This window comes from Mus pahari, chromosome 11, assembly GCF_900095145.1.
Source record: "Mus pahari chromosome 11, PAHARI_EIJ_v1.1, whole genome shotgun sequence".
NCBI classification, from domain to species: domain Eukaryota; kingdom Metazoa; phylum Chordata; class Mammalia; order Rodentia; family Muridae; genus Mus; species Mus pahari.
The window spans coordinates 27,099,474-27,121,909 of record NC_034600.1 but is presented as its reverse complement, the minus strand read 5'-3'; the positions used below and the strand labels follow the sequence as shown (position 1 = coordinate 27,121,909).

The 22,436-nt window shown below is 45.9% G+C and overlaps 1 protein-coding gene across 1 annotated transcript in view; it reads left to right on the top strand.

Moving 5' to 3' along the window:
- The window catches only part of Sv2c (synaptic vesicle glycoprotein 2C), a 176,474-nt gene that overhangs the window by 117,419 nt on the left and 36,619 nt on the right, over positions 1 to 22,436 (top strand). The window lies entirely within an intron of this gene.

Below are 22,436 nucleotides of genomic sequence, written 5' to 3'. Positions count from 1 at the left end.
AGAGAGAGAGAGAGAGAGAGAGAGAGAGAGAGAGAGAGAGAGATCACCATGCCCACTAAATATATAACATTGTCAGTTTTTAAAAGATGCCAATTTTTTCTTTTTTTATGCTTAGTCATTATTTATTGGATATTTTCTTTATTTACATTTCAAATGTTATCCCCTTTTCCCAATCCACCCCCGGAAACCTCCATCCCCCTCCTCCTGCTTCTATGAGGGTGTGCCCCCACCCACCCACCCACTCCTGCCTCCTTGCCCTCACATTCCCGTACACTGGGGCATCAAGCCTAATGCAGCTGTGGCTTCCTCTGATCTTAGGAAGTGTGGGTTTGGTTCGGTTTTGTTTAAATCTTGTCATGCCACAACAATGAAGCTGCATTAACTCAGGGCACAGAACCAAGCTCTGCTAGAGGGGGCTCAGTATATGTGATTCTTTTAAATAAATTCTCATTTCTTTAGAGTAGAGTGTACTGTTATAATTCATATATGCATATGGGCATATTGGTTGGATTTTTATAGCTATGAAGTATTATTCAATAGACATTTAAATGTAATGGAGCCTATAATTTAGAAGTACCCCTGCTTTGCATCTAACACTGCCTAGCCACAGCAGTGTAATATTTGTCCTTTTTACTTCTACGAAATTAAGCGTATGCATCAAACATTCACACTGAGTAACGCAGCCATTATTGCCCTGCGTGTTTCCGAGGAAAGTCATGACTCACGTGGACACCTCCGCATAACCTGCCACACTCGTCAAAGCCAGCTCAATGCGTTCAAGGCTCGCGGCAGTGGTTTTATACAAAAGATCTAGAAAGCACGCTGAGGAAAGGGGTTAGTCAGAGCCTTGAGCTTGCTCCGAGTCGGGCGTCTTGTGCCTTTCCTACTGTGACTCACAAACAGAGCACTTCACGGAGGGGATGTTCCTCCCATCTGCTGTCCTGCTCTGTGGTAGAGTCCAGATCAGCAGATCTCGCCCTGACTCCGGCTTCCTCTGATTGGTCGCCCTCTGCATCACTGACACTGCCCTGAGAAACACGTGTCCTTGCCGTCATAAACCATGGTTTCCTCTTAAGGGATAGATATTGACTTGCTCATTTGTGTCCCTTTTTCCCTCTGGCTCACACTTTAGTGGGAAACTGTGGCTTCCTTTATGCGGTATGTTATAGCCAATCAGAAGGGCGGCCTGTGCTTCCCTGGTGTACAAAGAGAGGTGGCCTTGGGTGAGGGAGTTCACACCGTTCATCCTGCGGAGAATGTAATCAACAGATAAAAGCTTAATGTAATCAACAGATAAAAGCTTGAGCGGCTGCACATGCTAGCCAGACCTCATCAGAATAAGTCACGACCTTTCCTGAGGCAGGGACAGCCAATCAGTACAGACGGAAGAACCAACACAAGTCAAAGGCAGTGTGGTTGTGTTCCACTGTGCACTTAAAGCCAGTGAACACTCAGGTTTTGCTATAGTTACTGATTCAGCCTTTGAGGCCAAAACTATGCTATGAGGTTCATGTCCCACAAAATGTTTGTTTGCACCCTTTCTGTAGCAATAAATCCTCTAAGCCTCCTTACTATTTGGTTTACACACGGACATGCACACACAGCGCACACACACACACACACACACACACACACACATGCATGTACATTTTTAAGTTAAAAGGATATACTATTATATGATAATTAATTAACCCACTAATCATCTAAAATATAACCACTTTAACATAATTTAAGATGAAAAATTAGATATTTACATATTTTTCTGCCAGTAAGTCTTCAAATCTGGCAAGTTTACTAAACTTGTCTCAGTTTGCAATCAAATTTCCAATTCCCAGTTCCCAGTTGAAAGCATAGATTCGGAGTCTCGCTGCCTGCCTGGCAGCTTGGGGTACCTCTCCACTGATTATTTGTTTTAGGGAGCCCAGGCCTTAGGTGTATGCACTTCTTCTGGTGGAAGACAGTCTCTGCAAGTGTTCCAACCATTCCTAATATTTCCTAAATATAAATTCATCAAAACTAACCAACCTTCTCATTCAGTTCTGTAGCCCCACTGGCCACATTTTAAGGATTTGGTAGCCATGGGCAGCTAGCGGCTGACATAGTGGACAACATAGACCTATCAGACAGTCAAGATGCTTAAATACTTGGTAGCAAACACACTCATGGGAAGATGGTACAGAGAGGAGAGCCAAGCTCTGAGCATCGCCTTTGCCTACATCCTCTCCCAGAAGGGAGCTCATCTCATTCTTGAGGCTTATGTGTTGGCTTTTCCCATAGATGTCCCAGTTGGGTCAGCTCCCCTCAATGATAAGCTGTTGGGGCACTGTCTAGCTCCCATTTTTAGGTCGTTGTGCTATGTTCTCATTTTCCTCTCTGTATCGCTATTCCCAGTTCTCACTAATTTTTTCAATGCCACGTGGCCAGGAAACTGTCATTGGTGACCTCCAGCACTGAGTCCTCAGTAAGTATATGTGAACTAATGAAATAAATGGCCAGCTTTATGTGAAGAAGACTAATGTGGCTGGAACAGAGAAGTGATGTGTAAAAGGATACCAGGATGCAATAACAGGGAAAAAGACCCAAGCTCCGTTTGTGCAAATTGTCCTATCAAATGTTCCATGAGCGTCAAAGCTAAGAAAACCCTATTAGATTTAGCCGGGGGCTGCTTTGACAGCAGCCCTCAGAGACACTCAGACACACCTTAGAAGCCCTGAGTCTTCTCATAAATTCATACATTCTTTAGAATACTGCTTCCTGAGTGCTAGGCATTATACATGTGAATAGACTGAGTTTGAAGGCCCGGCTTGTTTATTTAGCTATGATCCTGTTACTGCGGGTCCCCTAAAGGACGGCTGCTATGTAATTGAAATGGTGAACAATATGGAGCTGGCTTGGGACTGCGTGTGATTTATGGGCATTCGATCTAAAGATATTTAAAGGACGAAGTTATTGGAGCCAAGAAGGAGGAGAGATGTGATTAATCACGTAAGACAGTTTGTAAGTGGCCCGCTGAAGCACTGCTGTAAATGCTAAAACCAGGACGCTTATTTGAGCGGTGTAGGCAGGCAAGGGTGGTGTGTGTGTGTGTGTGTGTGTGTGTGTGTGTGTGTGTGAGTGAACGGGGTAGACCAAGAGATGACATGTACACACAGGGCTGAAAAGGATGCTTTTCCAGCGTGTAGAGATGACAGTGGCTGTGGGGTCCTTCCTGAGGGATATATATGCATCTTTTACATTTTCTTACACTGTGCCTAATGCTACCTGTCATACAGTACCAAATTCTTCGCTCTGTTTTCCTCAGGAAGCTTCCTGGGTGTTTGTAAAGTAGCCATGGAGGAAAAAAAATAGAGTTTTATCAATTCATATTTTTACAACTCTATGTGAGTTCTAATCTCTGCGTCTTTCTGAGTATTCATTCCCTCCCTTCATCTTAGGTAGATGTAGAGGCCTCTTTGCTAAAGGCACTGGTATTTCCCAGCCTGGATGCATGACAGAATTTCCTAGTTTCTCTCTAAGTAGGAAAATAACTATTAGTAATATATAAGTTCTCTCAGATAAATTTTATTAGTCACGTGTGCCTCCTGCTCACCCTGTCAGGGACCCCATACCTGTTTTTTCTAACTCCGGGTTGTCCAAGGAACTGTCCAGCTAAATCCTTAGCTCCAGGCTTCCTGAGTTACTGTTATCCCAGAATCATCTGGGCATGAATGTCAGGGACTCTAAACAGCAGTGTGAATCAGGAAAAGAGGGGAGCAAGAGAGGGTTTGGGGACCCACGTGGCCAAGCGAAGTACCCAGGCATGGTTTTGAACTCCTGAAAGGATCAGGAAGAACCCCCTATCACATACCACCAAGGGTGACAGGCATGTACCACCACGAGCAGCTATGGCAGGGTTAGACAGATTGCTCGGTTAGAAAACGGTTTGCCTCCCCAGCCTGATGGCCTAAGCTTGGGTCTGTAAGACAAACATGAAAGTCTGGCCCAGTGGCTCCCATCTGTAATCACAGTGTTGATGAGACAGGGTACAGAGACAGATAAATCCTTAGAAGCTGTGAGAGGGGGAAACTGTATAACCTACATGGCCTGGCACTAGGGTTGCCCTATGACCTTTGCATGTATGCGTAACTCTCATCTACATTTGCACTCCTCACACACAAACAAGCACATTAATATCAACTAAATCATTAAATCATCAAATCATTAATAATGAAATATCATTTAATTAAATCATTATTAAACATAAATAAAATAAGTTTTGTAACAACTGAGCAAGAGGGAGCTTAGAGCTCTGTCTGAGATACGCACATGAAAGTACACATCGCGGCTCTCCAAGAGGGCTTCCATCGTATGTCATGATTTAAGGCTGACAGCATAAGGAACAACTCTTCCATATGTGTGAGAATCTTAGGTTAGCTCCTCCCACAGATTTTGTTTACAATAGAGTCCATTGTTATTCTGGATGTATCACACAAATGAGAAATGCCCTACACCAGATGCAAAATATTTATCATTTTACATCCTCCTGCAGTGACAAAGTTACTTCAAAGTAAGAAAGAAGGGGGCATGGGAAATAAATAACTCGGGAAATTGAATGATGTGGCCACATTAGCCATCTAATTATCTAGATTGGGTTTGAAAATATTGTGACATTGTGATTTAGAGCCAATTTGAGAGGCATCCTGATAAGATCTGAGGCCAGAATAATCATGCCAGTCCCAGCAGCTGCTTCTATGAGGTTAGGACGATGACTGATTTTGTAACTAATATCCATAACAAAAACGTCCTGGACATGGATTTCCATGAGGCTGTGAGGCTGTGCCTGTGCTGCTTTCTCTGTGGTGAAGAAAGGAATCCCAGGCCTTTCCCTGTCTCATTCTCTTGAGATCCAAACGCTAACGGCACGTGAGCGGCTATGCACCAGGCTGAGCGGCAGTGGACTGGGTTTCATGGGAGGCTCCGCAGAGCCCTGAGGTACATAAATTTCCAGAGCGGCAGCTGACCCAGCCAGCCATTCGGCAGCTCAGTTTTGTGCCACAATCCCAGTAATGAGATTTCTTCCTATGGTGGTGGTTTACTATTAGCCCCGAGACATATGGTGGCAACTGCTGCACAATTGGGAGGTTCTCCTCTGAGCGATGGATTTGATTTGTGAGGTCTTCTTCTTCTTCTTCTTCTTCTTCTTCTTCTTCTTCTTCTTCTTCTTCTTCTTCTTCTTCTTCTTCTTCTTCTTCTTCTTCTTTTTTGCAATGATTAATTTTTATTTTAATATACTTTTAACAGTTGAAAGAAGTCACCATATTATTCTGTTAAATTGTAACAATCTTAGGTTGTATCTGCATCAATAATTAGAAAAACAAGTGAAGAATGTTTCCATTCTGATTTCACTAGCATCTCATACCGAGAGAATATAGAGCAGTATAGCATATAGAGCAGTATAGCATACATCAACCCATTTCATAAGTTTACACTCTTATGTCACATCTTTTGAATCCACAGAAAAATTGTACAAAAGATTAACTCTACTATACATCAGGAATGGTTATATGACAGACACTAGTCTTAACGTCACACATGCATTTTATTACTGTCCCCACCACCACCCTGAGGTTAGAACTCCATCCCACGTACAGAATAATGAAACCCATACCAGTGGAAGTGATGTGAGCACTTTGAATGTGCTTAAAATTCATATAAATGGTATGTTATATACAGCTTCTGCAACTCTTCATGTAGTTTTCTAAGCTGGAGGATATGTCTTCCACATTCGCTATAATTGTCTATTTTTGTTGTAGTGGTAGTTGCTTGAGCAGGATTTTTTTTAACTATTTATTTATTTATTTATTTATTTATTGTTTTTGTTTTTGTTTTTGTTTTTCGAGACAGGGTTTCTCTGTGTAGTCCTGGCTGTCCTGGAACTCACTTTGCAGACCATTGAACAGGATCTTATTATTCGTTATCCCCAAGTGGCTTTAAACTCTTGGTCCTCTTGCTTTGGCATCCCACATTAGGATTAGAGTGTGTACCCCAACACTGAGCTTTATACTCTTTCTGAAGTATCAAACATCTCCTGCATGGTGTGTTCTGCTAACAGCAAACAGGGTTCCGCCGGTCCCACTATCTAAACACTGTTGTAGTGAGTTGATTCATGTTCATCACTCTTCACATTGGCCCAGGAAGGGACACACAGAGAGAACACATTTTTATAAGCCTTTCCAAGTTCCCTGGCAATCCACTTACAAGGGGATCTGTTGTGAGGTGCTCTTCTAACTGCCTTGCAAAGCCACTTCCTCCAAAATATACAAGTCATGTGTGAACATCAAACAGTTGGTGGTTGTGAGTTTTATATCGATTAGCCTATTCAGGTGTTACCGCTTCTGTAGAGAAATACCAGCACGTTCCCAGGCTTTTTCTCTCTGGCTCATATTTGATTGTTCTTCTTTTTCACATGCTCTCTTTCATGAAATGTGATCAAGAAGGACCCAAACCTAATAAAACACTGACTGTGTACTATGTGCACACTTTTCACCTCTTACATATGCTCACACCAAAAGTGCGACTGCCAACGCTTGCTTCTTTTCTTTGCGGACACGGTGCCTTTACATCAAGGCTGTCAGTCTCCCCGGCTGCAATTGTTTCCTGTGTACTAATTTCTACATGCTGTAGAAACATCCTGCAGACTCCATGAGGATACAGTGTTTCTGAGCCAGCTCTTCCCACATGTTCTCTAGATGTCCTGAACATGTGGCAACGCATGAACGGTAATGCGAACTTGGGAAAACAATTACACGTGTTCTTTCTGTGTGAGCCATATGAACCGGGGTTCACCCATCCCTACATTTGATCAATATCATTACTGTTGACTTTTGGGTCAGTGTAAGGAGCTTGGAATAAAGAAGAGGGAGAGATGTTATTGGCTCTACATGCACTGTCCAGAGCCAGAGAACTAGATGATCTAAGGTGGCACACCTTCATCTCCATCTGCATCTCAGTGGATGGGCATACTCCTTTTCATTCTGTTTCCTTTTCTCAAAAGAGGAGGCAGGGAGGACGTCTTACCCTTGCCCACAGAAGGGCAGCCATTAGCTTGTAAGTTACTGACTGCCTTATGCCCTCATCCCTCATCCCGCAAGCCTTCCCTATCCTGACCACTTCACACTGCCAGCAGATGTATCACGTGAGAACTGAGACAAGACACCTGCTGGGGACTCTGGTGGCAGGCTGAGACATTCACCCCCAATTCCTCACCCTAACTCCCCCTGTTCCACTCCCACATCCACCCCTCCCCTCCCCAACTTCATGTCTTTTTATATTTTTAAAAAGATCTGTTTTATTTTATATGTGTTAGGGATTTGTCCATAATTATGTTCGCTGTATGTGTGTCTGATTCTCTTGGAAGTCAAAGGAGTGTGTGGGATCCCATGGGACTGGAATTACAGATGGCCAGGAGACATCATGTGTGTCCTGGGAATTGAACCTAGGTCTTCTGAAGCAGCAACAAGTGCTCTTACATAGTGAGACCCTGTCTAACAAAATGAAAAAATAATAGATAAAATTCCAGGGACGTTGAAGTTTCTTTCTGCCAGAGATTAGCAAACCCACAACGCTTTCCCTGAGGTGTGATGCTGGCTGGCTTCTTCTTTCCTGTTTAGCCATCCTGAAGTATTCTCTGGACTGCAGTTAGAATCTCTCCACTCACTTACAGGCAAGACTAGAAGTGTTGAGACCCTCTTTCCATGTTTTTATTTCTTGTGGTTTGGGCTCTGCCCCCTCCTTCTGCTCAGGTGGGTGGGTGTACCTTTTCTCAACCCTAGAACTGGAGCTAATTTCTAGTTCTCTGTCACATGTCAACTGACACATACATATTTATATATTACATATAAATATATAATATATGTTATTCTTATTGATGCTTTGTGAGTCTCATGTCATGCACCCCAGTCCTGCTCATCTTTCTGTCCCCTCAAATCTGTCCTTCACCCCTGCAACCTCCCCCACAAATTAAAACGCACATGCAAAAAATATCAAACAATAATAACAGAAGCTCAGAAAATATCTTATTGTGGAAACGTGTGTGTGTGTGTGTGTGTGTGTGTGTGTGTCCCACAGTATATCCCTCTGTCCACACATCTTCTCTTGCAAATGTTCATTGCAATGTCAAGGTCTCCGGCTTCTGTGACAGCATCAATACTGGATCCTATTATCCTCCCAGTTACCCTGTTGTTGTTCTGTGTCATGGAGATCCTGCAAATTTGGGTCAGCAGGACTGACCCTTTCACACATCCCAACCATTTGCAGATGACATAGATTTTGGAATGGGTCAATTCAGAGCTCTGGGTCTGGCCTGGGTGGTAGCTGAGCTGATCAGTCTGGAAGCTCTCCCTTACCTGCCACCAGGGTGAGCTCTCCTGTCCTGCTCTGGCGAGGCCACCCAGTGTCTCCATCAGCAGGAGGCAGGGGCAGCTCTCCTGCTCTCATGCCCTTGGGCCGACTCAGCTGCACCCGTGTCTCCAGGCCCAGCTCCACTGTGCTGCCCCATCAAGGTCCAAGGCTCACTCTCTCAAGTGCTGCAGCCTGTGAGGGGCTGGGACAGCTCTCCCACTCCCACACCCTCAGGCCCAGCTCACACGATCCTTTGCCATCAGGGCCAGTTCCACCGTATTGCCCAGGGGAGGTACAGGGCTCTCTCCAAAGTGCCTCAGCCAGTGATGGGGCAGGGCTAGATCTCCCACCCTCATGACCCCAGGGTTAGCACTCGCAGCTACTGTAGGTGGCAGGGGGGCATCACCCCTTCACCTGTGACACCTCATGCCAGATGAGCGGTGGCAGCAGAGCCAGCTCTCCCACACTCTTGCCCTCGGGACTGGCTCACCTATGCCCCCTCCACCAGGGCCAGTTCTGCCGTGCCTCCCAGAAGACAAGGTGCAAGGCCTGTTATCCCGAGTGCTGCAGCCAGCAAGGGGCAGGGCCAGCTTTCCTGCTCTTACAACCCTGGGGCCAGCTCTCCTGACTGCTACAGCTGGTGAGGGGCAAGGGACTTAAGGCATCGCCCTCACACCCATACTGCCTCACAGCAGATGGGTCCCAGGGCCAGCCAGCTCTTCTGACCTCTTGTCTTTGGGGCTGGCTCACCTGGGCATCCTGCCACCAGGGTCAGCTGTGCTGTGCCGTCCAAGTGCTGCCGCTGGTGAGGGGCAGGGCTAGCTCCCCCAAGCTCCTAATCCTGTGGGCAGCTTTCCCAACCACTGGAGGCTTGGGGTGGGGGTATCATCTCTGTACCCGTGCCGCCCCCATGGCAGACAAGTGGCAGGATCAGCTCTCCAACACTCATGCCCTCAAGGCAGGCTTAGCCACATCACCAGGACCAGCTCCACTGTGCTGCCTGGGTGAGGTGCAGGCCTTGCTCTCCCAAGTACTGCCTCCTGGTGAGAGATGGGGGCCAAGCGTTACATCCAGTAATGGGTGGGGTCAGTTATGCACAGCCTTTCGTGGACCCAGTGGCAGCTCAGGCTGGGACCTCACCATGGCCCAGGTGCCAGGGCTGGTCAGTCCTAACCAGCTGCTCTGCTCCACTCCCAGAGTCTCCAGTTCCACCTCTCTTCATAATGGCCATGATGCTCCTCCTCGAATTCTCTCACATCTGACTACCACATACTCACACATCGTGATGGCGCCAGCGGCAAGCTGACCATGAAGCTGGCAGGCCACTGGGTGACATCCTCCATCCACGTTGCTAGGTGTGACAGCAAGCAGGTGTCTATGGCCTTCCTGTGCCGTACTCTGGAGGGCAGCTCTGTGGGTGGCATGACAGTCCACAGCTCTTTCTGTCTGTCTTCCTTCTCCTGCACTGTGTTGCCTGGATCTGTTCTGATCTGATCTGATCTGATTTTTATGAGTCCCAGGCATAAGACAGCTTTGGCCACCAAGCCAGGCATCAAGCTAGGATGAACAAGGACTGCCATCTGCTCTGTCCCCGACTGATATAAGGACACCACTACCAATAAGGTGTACTGTTGCATATTACTGGAGATATGTATGTATGTATGTATGTATAGATAGATAGATAGATAGATAGATAGATAGATAGATAGATATAGAGATAGATATATGATCTGAAATCAGATAAAGAGGGGATGTCATGCAAAATTCCCACCTGAAAAAGTATCTGCAGGCCATTTCTCCTGACAGTGCACACTTGGCCTTTAGATTCTCAGAAGGAAGGTGGATCCCAGGCCTCAGAGCTGGAAGGTCTGTAAGATGGCAGCCGCTAACTTAGCACAGAGACTGGGGAAAATGATGGCGAACCAGAGGAGACGGGGAAAAATCAACCACAGCAGCTTTCCGAGCCCTGAGTTTTCACATTTTGATCCGCAGAGCCTGACCTACTTTGAAGGACCCCTCAGGCGTACAAGTAAAAGCTATCAAGAGGAGGCTTTTAGTGAGCCTAAAGACTGAGGGGGTGGCGAGTCTTGTGAGCTCAGGGTGCCCTCCAGCGTTGGTTAAAGCTCATCACAATTACTGTTCCTTAAAACACCCTGCAGGGACGCTCACCACTTAGCCTGCCTTGCAGGTCTTGTGTCAGACTCAACTTTATCAGGTCTCTGTTGTAACTTCTGTTATTCTGCCATTCAGGGGCTCCTGGGGTATTTAAGACACATTTGGATTTGCTTCTGTGTAGACTTGAGGTCTTAGGGAGAGGAACACGGTTTTGTTTTGTTTTGTTTTGTTTTGTTTTGTTTTGTTTTGTTTTGTTTTGTTTTGAAAACTCATTTCGCAGCAGGATTTCTTTTTGTTTGGTCAGTTGTTTTTTTTTTTTTTTTTTTTTTCTTTTTCCTTTTTTCTTCACCCTCATTTGTGACACAGGCTCACCTACTTAACCCAAAGTGCTCTGGAAATCAGCGTGGCACTAAAGCTGGCCCCAAAAAGGGGATCCTCCTGCCTCACCTTCCTAAACTCTGAGATTACAGAGCTCAGCCACTATGCTTAGCTTGCTTGCTCTTAGAGCTTTCCAGACCTGCACCCCCTCCCCTCCCACACAATGTCAAGGCACTTTTCTTTTGGGCCTTCCCAGAAACAACAAATCTGCTTCCTCACGAGGATTTACTGCCCTCTAAAATTACATTTGAGCTTCTGCCCACCTCCGGCCACTGAGCGGGGGCACCCAACGCCTTTCCTCTTCTTCTCCAGTTTTCTTTGATCTGTGTCCCAAAGTGTGCCTCCCATTTGTGGTTTATTTAGGCTAGCTGTCAAACCAGGCACTTGAAACACTCAGAAACCTGCACAAGTTCTGAAGTACCCCAAACTTCACAAACTACCAGATTAAGCAAAGACATCACTTCCTTATTGGTTAATCTTGCCAACTAATACATGAGCTCGCTCACTCATGTTCACACTCACAGCGGCTGCTGAGGTGAAATATTCTATATGGCTCATGTGGTGTGTGTGTACGTGTGTGTGTGTGTGTGTGTGTGTGTGTGTGTGAATGTACAATGTGCGATGGATTGTGCATTGACTGAAGATGACGTGGGGGAAGAGGGATCCTCTTGAGTGATCATAGGCACCTAATGGAGCACTAGCTGGAAGAAAGGGAGTCTCGACTGTGAGGAAGGAGCCTTGGGGGTCAGGCCCATCGGCCCTGGCTATCAGGATAGCCTCAGCTAGCCCTCGCAGAGAACAGAGGTCATTATTAGAGTTCCCTCAATTAAAATAAACATAGAATGGCCCAGCCATTGTATTTCTGGATAGACCACAAGGAACTGAGAGCAGAGGCCCAAAGAGAGGTGCTTTTACTATGTTCATAGCAGCGTCATTCATTGTAGCCAGAAGAGAGACACAACCCGGAGGTCTGTGCATCTGCGTCCTGGCAGATGAGCAGATTGCGCATGTTCACATGCGGAACATTATCTGCCATACACAGGAAGGGCGCTCTGAGATCTACTGCAGCACACAGGACCCTAGGGACTGTGCTAAGTGGAGTAACTTCGGCACGAAGGCTTGCGTGGTCCCGCTTATATGAAGCGTCATGAGTAAGCAAATCCATGCAGACAGGAAGTGGGACAAAAGGTTACCAGGGGCTGAGGGCAGTAAAGCAGACGCACTTTCAGGTATAGGAAACAGTTCTGAGGATGGGTAGTGCAAATGTTAGACTTGTAGTGACACCGAGTTTCACACACAGAGATGGCTTATTCGGGAAATAGATCCACTCTACAGATCCACAGTGAGAATAAAGGAAAGCAGCGAGCGAGGACAGATAAATTTATAGCCAATCTTCCAAACCAAAGGAACATGTGACAAATCCAACATTAACAAAGTCTAACGTACAAAGAAACATGTATAGGAAGGGGATGTGGGGTCTCCTACACACCTTTCCCCTTGCCTCTGAAAGCAAAGCATCCCTAAGGTCCCTTTGCACAGTGGGTAGGCCTAGGGTTGTTTACAAGACTTCTCAGACTACTGATATCTTGGTCTGGTCGTTCTTGCTCAGCGCTGACAGTAGAGATACAGTGCATTGAATTTTACACAACATCCCTGGCCTACTCGTTGGATGTCAAAAGACACCCTTCTTCCCCAAGGTCATGGCTATCAAAAATGTCTCCAAACATTTGCCAGACGTCTCCTGGGGTACAGTTAACAGACACAGCAAACGCAAGATGCTTGGTTAAATGTTAATTTCAGATAAGTAACGGTTTTTTTGTATAAGCATATCCAAAATATTTCATAACAAATACTTATGCTGCCTTTCTCCACTTTAAAAAAAAATTAGGGGCTGGAGAGTTGCCCCAGGAGTTAAGAACACACACTTGGTTCCAAGGGAGTTGTGAGCTCCCTGTCAGATAGCTCGCAACTACCTGTGTCTCCATCTGATGCCTCTGTGGGTACCAGCACTCGGGTGCAAAGACATATACAGAAAGAGAAAGGGGAAGGAGGGAGAGGGGATGAGAGGGAGGGAGAGAGAGAAAAAAAGAGAGAGCTTTCCATTTAATTTTTTAAACAAATTTAAACAATATCCTGGATTTTATCTGCCCACCCTATCAGGATTGTTGGTATACAAAACAAAATGACATAAGGATATCTGGCACACAGTGGGTGGATTATTAAAACTCTAAGAGCCTCGATTTTGTTCCACCCGACTCTGCTCGGGTCTCTGGTCCTTTCCCAATAGCACCATCAGTCCGGTGGCCTGGCCTGAGGAGAAAGGGGCACACATGTAAGCCTGAATGCTGGGACCCACCCTGCCAGCCAGAGCCAGCTTCCATCACCCCAGCCAGGGCATCAGTCTGCCTGTGCTGCTACGGTGATTTGTCGCTGTGGGCTCCCTGAGTTATTAGATCATTTCTCATAAACAGCAGTCGGCGATGCTAAATGAAAAATGGCCGCATCAGTCCCAGACTAAGTCGCTCTGGGTTTGATTTTTCTGGCGCCGTAGCCCTAGAGAACTATGCCTCGGGCTGCAGCAGGACCAATCATTTCCACAGCTGGTTGCAGCCAGGAACGTCAAGATTAATGGCTCACATAGTCAACCTTTCAAGAGAGCAAAGGTGAAATTCTACTCTGGGTAGAGGCTGACTGGGTCAATAGAAGAGGGAGAGGATTGGAAAGGGGAGGAAAAGCATTTGCATGTCTAGTGCCAGGTCATAAATCAGGGATGGGCAAACTGAGTCTGTTTCCCTGACCATTTAATTGATTTAGGCTACTAAAGTTTCCCTTCAGGCAACCTTAAGAAAGCATGCTTTTAGATGTGTTGGGAGACCTGCCCCTTGGAGTTCCTTATTGACTTGCTGACTGGGAAATTTTCTAGTTTTTTTTTTTTTTTTTTTTTTTTTTAGGAAGGCTATTATGTGCTTGAGGAAGTATTAGCTATATCCATGATGCAATAAATTCATTAATCCATAGGGAAGTCCATTTTCCAGAGAGATTGCACTGAGATAGGACAAGCCTAGTCATGGCTCAGATGAGAAGGCTGGGGGAGGCAGGCCTCCAGTCGGCAGCAGCGTGGCTGAGAAACCTTCCATCTGCCCTTGGCTTCTGCCAGTAAGCTTTCACTGACCATGGCCAATTTACCCAACTTCTGTTGCAAGTTTGTAGAAAGATGCTTTGAAACAAGGTTACAAAAGATGCAAGGGCTACACTGTGGCTGTCTTCAGACACACTAGAAGAGGACATCAGGATCCCCATTACAGATGGTTGTGAGCCATCATGTGGTTGCTGGGAACTGAACTCAGCAACCTCTTAAAGAGCAGTCAGCGCTCTTAGCCACGGAGCCATCTCTCCAGCCCTTTAATGTGGTTTTTAAAGAGAGATTTCTTTGTATTTTACAAGTATGGGTGTTTTGCTTGCATGCATGGGCACTGCGTACCTGCATGGTGCCTGCAGAGGCCAGAAGAGGGTATGAGATCCCCTAGAACTGGAGTGACAGGTAGTTGTGAGCTGCCGTGCTGGGAACTGAACCTGTGCAAAAGCATCCAGTGCTCTTAACCACTGAGCTATCTTTCCAGTCGTCTAATTTTTATTACCCAAAATTCTCTTGATGATCTATAAAAGCTAGAAGAAGCCAACTAGAATCTGGGAACTCTATTAGAGAAGCAGCTGGCAAATTACTTAATGGCAGGGCCTTGGTCAGTCACAAGAGATTGGAAGGCCAAACCCTGGGACCCAGAGGATCCCTTGCAGGCCAAGTGTTGCCTTCCATCTGAAGCCCATGGGCCGATCCAAGGCTCAAGGTCTCAGAGCAATAACACAACACGCACAAGTAAGTGTGCCATGAGCAGGCACAGCTGTGCAGATACAAGCCAACTGTACCCTTGTCTAGTAAGGCAGCCCAGGAAAGGTACAATGAGGGGGAGAAAGGAGCATGATTTGGAAAATCACAGAAATAGAACTGCATTGCTCAGTGACTGACACCATCAGGAAGGAAAGAACGCGGCGGGCTGCCCCCACATTTCTGGTTCACATGTTTCTCTGCACTGCAACCAGTCTTGAATCTCAGCATCCACTGCTTCCCACAGCAGAAAGGAACTTCTCTGGCCAAGGTTGAGAGCAATCTATGGGTTCAGATATAAATACTTAGTAGCATTTTCTTTTTTTACTATAAATATTGTCTATTTGGCAAAACAACAGTAGTGGGTACCCCCCACCCCATCTCTGGGGTCTGTATCCTCCTGCATCATGGAGTTTTTGACAGGTTTACATGCCAGGCTTTTATTAATTCCTGACAAGCAAGCCTCAAAGACAATTAGAAAATAACTGGCTACCCCATGACATCCAGGCTACCTTTGTACCAATGGACACACCTTGCCTGGCAGGTCAGTCATTGTAACACTCAGAGCTCAGCACTGGGTAAACACATTGACAACTCTTCTTCCATAGTAGCCTGCATAGCACTCCATAGACCTACCACCATGAAAGCTATGCAGCAGGAAGGAAGGTTTTTACATTGGTTTTACATTTTTTTATTTAATTAATTTTTTTTTCCTGGGCATCATATGACTGCAGTACCTGTAGTGGCCAGAAGAGAGCGCCAGATTGCATGGGGACCGGAGTTCTAGATGATTGTTACCCTCCGTGTGGGTGCTGAGAACTGAGTCCTAGTCCTCTAGAAGAGTGCCTAGTGTTCATGTTAAGTCATTTCTCCACACCTGCCTGTCCTAAAACCAAAGTGTGCTGCTGTGCTGGGGGGTCTCTGGGGCGTCCCTGACCAGTAGTAGCACCTTGGGAATTGTCTCATGGTCCATACTGAGATAGATTTCATTTAACTTGGGCCAGGTGTGGTGCCACACACCTTTAATCTCAGCACTAACGAGGCAGAAGCAGGCAGATCTCTGTGAGTTTGAGGCCAGCCAGAGATACTTAAGGAGACGCTGTCTCAAAAAAAAAAAAAAAAAAAAAAAAGTAATAAACAGTAATAATAGCAAGAACTCATATCTTCTGGTCATCCACCCATGGAGGATATCTGTGTGCAAACTCCTTTTTTTATTTATTGTATTTTTAATTATCTTACAAAGTGGATTTCCATACAGCTTTTGCATACAACCTTAGCTTTGGTTAAATTACCCCAACCTTCCTTCTTCAATGCCCCTCCATCCTCAACTCCCCAAGACTTAAAGGTCAGTCGGAGACATCAGTTCTCTTTCCTATGCATACACGGGGTTGTCTCTGGTCTTTTCTCCTGGGTCCCCATAGGTTCACACTGTATTTTTTAAGCTCACATCGATCACAGTCAGAATCCTTGCCGTTTCTTGAGAAAATGCCAATGTTGAATATTGACGCCTCTATAATTCCAGTTTCCCTTTTCTTCCTCCGGGCACCTGAGGCACTCAAAAGTCAAAGGCTTGGGGCTGTGGTTTGGTTTTTTGTTTTTTGTTTTTTGTTTTTGTTTTTGAAGTGAGGAGCAATAAAAGGTTATGTAAAGTTTAGAAATTAAAGAAATAATGTCAGATGAGAACAGTGCCCACGAGCAACCTCCTCCTACCTTGCGTAACTACCTAACACAGCATAGTGCATGTCCAGACCGTGGCTTTTCTAGATCAGATAATATGTTTTACGTGCATATAAAAATGAAATTATTGCTGTTCACCCTGTGGGGGGAGCTTCTCTTTCTCTACTTGGATGTTTCTCAGGTTCCATCAGAAAGAGCTGCTTCATTCTTGTGTGACACTCGAGCAGTTTTTTATCGAGTGGCTGGCTGTGCCACAGTTTAGCTCCCTGTTTGCCCGCTAACATCATTATTTATCTTCCCGACTTGACTTATGTTGCTACAAACAAGAGATGAACCGCTCTGAAGGACTGCCCAGCTGCAAGTAGTTAAACCTTAGCATCACAGATGGTTCTGGCTTACCCAACAACCTGAGTCACTAGCCAGAGATTCGCATTTTACGCTGATTGTGTAGTTTTTATATTTTTAAGCCCATGATGCGTTTAAAGATATAAATTTTTTATTTCTGTAGCAATAATATCAGAAACTCACCTGACCATTCCCCCTGCCCTACATTCTCACTACAGAAAATGAACTCTGAGCTACTTTAAGAGAATTTTAGCTGGTCTGTGTCTTATGAGAGATCAAGATGAAAACACATAGATAATTTATTTCTTAGCTAGTCAGATTTGACATCCTGTACAATAAAATACTGAAGGGTTTTGTTTTTTTTTTCAGTATATTGGATCTCAATCTTTCATCTAAAATCTCCCATCTTGACAAAGACAGTTTGTTGTTGCTATTGATGTGGTTCAGGTTTGTTTGTTTGCTTTTTTTGTTTGTTTTTGACAATATTGCGTAAGTAGTTACCAGAAAGCAGGTCCTCAAACTGGATACTGAGATAGTAGGACTTCCAGGATAAAGCCTAGGGGAAATGTAGGCGCCAGTGTCCTATGTGTGTGTCATATGCTTTGCCTGCATTCCCTGAGCAACAGGCAGCTGGAAGGCAGCCGAGGAGGCAGTTACAGGGCCCTGCAGGGACAGCAGGGGGAGGCTGGCAAAGGCCTTGGTTATTATGCAAGATTCGTCCCTCTTTTCTTTAGTAGCAGCACACTGATTAGAGCCAGGCTTTCACTGCCTTCTGTGCCGCCCTAATTGAGGTCCTCCCTTGCATGCAATTCACATTATCTGTGGATAAATCCTACCGTGTGACATTTTAATGAGTATTTTAGCAAAATCCAAAGGACAATTAGAAACATCAACTTTGCAAGAATTTTTTTTTAAGACAAAATAATAATAAAGGTCACAGTGCCAAATGATGAGGTTGGGTTTCAAAGAATCCATTTCACTAAGTGCAGACGTGAAAGGCACAGCCCGTTTTCCCGGCGGAACGGGGTTCGACCCCACAGTCCTCTTCTTCGCCCTGCTTGGAGATTGTTCTGAAGGGTTTGCGTAGAGCGTGTGTCCAGATTTAAGCTTCCTTGAAATGGCGCTCCGGAGAGCTGAGTGGTTATGGCGATCAGTCCTTCGTGTCTTTTCGTCTTGTAAGGCATCCTCAAGGTCATTTCTCAATGCACATATGGGTGCCTGCCATCTTCTCAGGCCCCAGCCGAAGCCTGTGACTCTTTGACTCACATGGCATGGGAGGAGGGGCGTCCATTCCCCTTGCCAGGGCTCCTCCCACTGCCCAGGACACACCCCTCTCTTCCAGTCAGTCCTAAAATAATAGGTAAAGGGTAACCAGTCTAGGATGGTCTTGCCTACTTCATAAACACTGGCTTTAATTCTAACGTTGACACTGTAAATAGCTCAAAATGAGGAAAGGAATTTAATCTGGACAGAGCTCTTGAGAAAAATTAGACAATGCGGCCTCCGTGGAGAACAGGTCAGTGTCACCCCGTAACATTAACCATACATTTGGGGGCACTGAGATGACTCATTTGTCACTGAGCCTAAGGACCTGAGTTCAATTCCCCGAGCCCACACAGTAGAGAGAGAGTGTACCAGTGAGAAATAAGTAAATAATAAATATAAAATGTAATAAAAATTTTACAAATAAATCCAAACAAAAACAACATATGATTCAAGTGTCTAAGTCTATATTTTAAAAAACAAAACTGAAGCACATAAAAACCACATATAAATGTCCATGGTAGGTTTATTAATAAATACCCTAAACTGGGAACAGTCCTTAACCCACTAACATACATGAAACTTGTTATGAATCTCAAATGTATCATGCTAAGTATAAGGACCAAAGTTCTTATTCACAAAGTTACATACCGGCCAGGTGTGGTGACGGGTGCCTGTAATCACACCCCTGGGAAGGCTGAGACAGGAGGATTGTGAATTCAAGGCCAGTCTGGGCTGTACAGCATTACCTCATCTCAAAAACCAAACATCTGCCCTGTGGTGTGTTCACGTGACTACATTAGCACTGCATTCTCAAAAGAGAAGCTCTTAAGACAGAGGAGACGTCAGTAGTCACCAGGTCCTGGCTGGAGGAGGGGTTGACCCTGAAAGGACAAGCAGCATCAGGGGTGCCTTGGGGTAACAGAACACACTGGTCAAGTTCATAGACATATATAAATACATTGTCATAGATATAAAGATACATTTTCCTTTATGTGCATTGACAAAACAGACCAAAGCTGTCTTGCTATTTAGTGTGAATTTGGAGGGGAAAAAAAAAGAGAAAGAAGGGAGGGAAAAGAAGAAACGAGAGAGAGAGAGAGAGAGAGAGAGAGAGAGAGAGAGAGAGAGAGAGAGATCACCTGAGAACCCATGATCTTGATAACCTACAGTGATTTTTCACACACTCATGTACACATCATACACACACACACACACACACACACACACACACACACAGCACCTCCAGGACTAGGGGGATACACACACACACACACACACAGCACCTCCAGGACTAGGGGGATACTGGCAAGTCAGGAAAGCAGGGATCCTATTTTTCTGGTGGGAAATGGAACCGGGTTAGGTGATTAACAGGACAATGAAATGTGTGTGATAATGGGGGGGGGGCAGTCAGCGCCCGCCCATCAAGACACCAAAGCAGCCTGCATCTGAGGAGCCAAACTCTAGAAGGAGTGAAGGAGACAGCCACCATGCAGAGCATCCAGGCAGAGCCTTCCCTACAGGGAAAATACCAGATGCATGTATGTAGACTGCTAGGGTCTACATGGAGGATGGGATTAGGATTAGTAAGAGACAAGACAAAAACAAAATAAAACAAAAAACAAAAACAAAAAAAAACCCACCTCACACAGCAGCACCTTTTGTATGTGTGGTTGAGAGCTGAAGGAGGTGGCCTTACCTTGGAGACCGGTTCAGACAGGATGTGAAGCCATGGTGATGCTTCTCATGCCACACACATGTGAAACTGGGGGAGAGTTTCACGAAACACAGCAAAGTGCTCTGACTTGCATGTTAAACTACAACTCACAACAGGTGCGGCAGCTGTTATGCTCTGGATAGGAAATGTCCCTGTAGGCTCATGTGGGACCTTTGAAAGGTGGGGCCTCACGGGAGGCTGTACCTTACTGGGGCCAGACCTCGTGGGTCTGGACTAGTTCCCACTTAGACTGCCTACCTACTGCCAGACTGTAGCGGTGGTGGGACCAGTTGTCTCCTGCACCTGGGGCCACAGTCCCTGGTGCTCCCATGGTTTCACTCTCTTCCAACCATGAGCCCAAAGAATTTCTTCGTCCCTGAGTTGATCGATCAGGCCTTTGTCACGGCTAAGAGACAATGACTCACGGGAGTCTAATGGAGCAGACCTATGGCTTTCCAACTTAGCATGCCAGGTCCCCCTTGCCACTATATCAAACATATTGGCCGTACGCAAAGTAAATTTAGATGACATGTTTGAATATGCTAATGGGGACTCTGTGGCCTCCTTCTGGCAGTTCTAGGAGACAACTGTGGTCCTTGCGGTTCCCAGCTTCTACCAGCCCCCTCTATGTGTTCACTAGTAGCCCCTTCCTACATCATGAAAGGCGGCAACACTGCTCCTTCCAGCCTCTCTCCCCTCTGTCCCTTCTACCCTCCTATCCTACCTTTCTTTGTTTCCCTCTGAGTCCTGATTGGTCGTTGTCATCAAGTTGACAGGCATTAGTCATCTGGCAAACAAAGCCTCCAGTAAGAAAATGCCTCCCTCAGACTGGACTGCGGGGGAGACTGGAGAGCACTTTATTGGTTAATGACTGATTTGGGAGGGTGCAGCTCGCTATAGGCAATACCACTCCCAGGCAGGTAGTCCAGGGTTGTATGGGGAAGCAGGCTGAGCAAGTCATGGAGCAGGCCAGTAAGCAGGGTCTCTCAGAGGCCGCCGCCGCTTCAGTTTCTCCTCCAGATTCCTGGTCTGACTTCCTTTCCCGGTGGAGCCTCACTGCAGATGAAAGTTCTAAGATGAGATAAACCTTGTATTTCTATGTTGCTGGTCGTGGTATTTATCACAGTAATAGAACACAAACCTGTACCTCCCCTTCTTTCTCAGGATGCTTACATTGGCATTTGGCTCCCCTCTATAGAGCTGGACATCCTCTTTCTCTGGGGAGCCCTGACTTATAGACAATCATGGTCCCCTTTGTCTGAAACATCTGCATTCTCAGGTTATGGAGGTCGATATGAGAACCTTGGGTTGGGGTGGGATCACTTTTCTGTCTGTTACAGAAGCGCGCTGCTCCGCCCACTGTAGAAGCATGGTTAAATCTCTCCTTCCTATTTTCCATAGAAAGGGTCACCTTGTGAACTCTTGTGTTTTTGAACACCAGAGCCCTCTTGCCTTTGTCCTTCCTCCCTCTACCCTGTGGAAAGTGTTATACCTGCAATTGAACTCAGTCATGGAAGTCTTCTCCCCCAGTGTGGAGAATAACGAAGTTCAGAGTTCCTCAAAGAGAGTTTATCCAAAGCTCTGAGATCACGTGAAATGAACACATTATGGTCTCTTTGTTCCGCCATAGAATTTCTTCTGCGATTTTAGATATGTGAGACTTTTGAGTCTAGGCTATATAAGATGTTGAAAGTAATCATGCTTCCCGAAAGCTAATCGTATAATTAACGTAGCAACCCACATAGTCTCCCCATATTAAATTTTCAGAGCAAAAACCTAAGACTACAGCGTGCCACTGGTGTGGACGCCCCTTGCTGGCCGACAGCACAGAGGACAAGCTGTCGCAAGCCTGGCTGCTGCTGTGCAGCTCCAACTTGAATCCTGGCGGTAAAAATGTTGTGCCTTCAGCTTGTGGAAGTGTGTCACTTCTGGAGTCCCACAAAGGACTAATGTACAGTTCTCCTGGGAGTGGGGGAGGCGGGAGGCAGGAGTTGGAGACTACCTCACCTTTGCTCACAGAAGCCTTCTAATCTCCAAGCTTTGCTGGTAGCTAGCCTTCTGCCTCACACCATTCACAGGTCCCTCTGTGGATCCAGCTCTGGCTTCAGTTAGCTTGGCTCTAACTGCCTCCTTCTACCTTCTGAAAGCTGGCTGACTTCTCCTTTCATTCCATAGTCATGCAAATGCAGGTTCCCGAAGGGATTTCCGTCTGCATCCCACCGCGACTGTTCTTATTATAGTGTAACAAAACTTTCATTTTTATAGCGTCTCCTTAGAAGTCGGGATTCACCTTGCTATTCCCTGTAATGCCTGTGAGCAGAGATAAAAGCCCTTGTTCCTGATAAGGACACTGTGAAGTCAGCTTTCCCCACAGACAGCCATTTAAAGATGCTCTAATGAAAGGATGGTTTACAATGTTGTAGGAACTGCAAGAAGAAACCAGTAAGATGCGAGAGAGGCCAGTGGTGGGAGGGCTGGCTGTGAAGAGCTGGGGAGGCAGGAAGAGGCCAAGAACTAAAAACATCCAGGTCCTTGCCTCTCCTCCACCTGTCCAAGGAAGGGAGAAGGGAGGGAAGGAAATTGTGTCCTACTCGAACCTAGTTAGAAAGCAAATGTGGTAACAGGGGGCATAATCACAGCAGTTAGGAGAAGGAGGAGGAGGAGGAGGAGGAGGAGGAG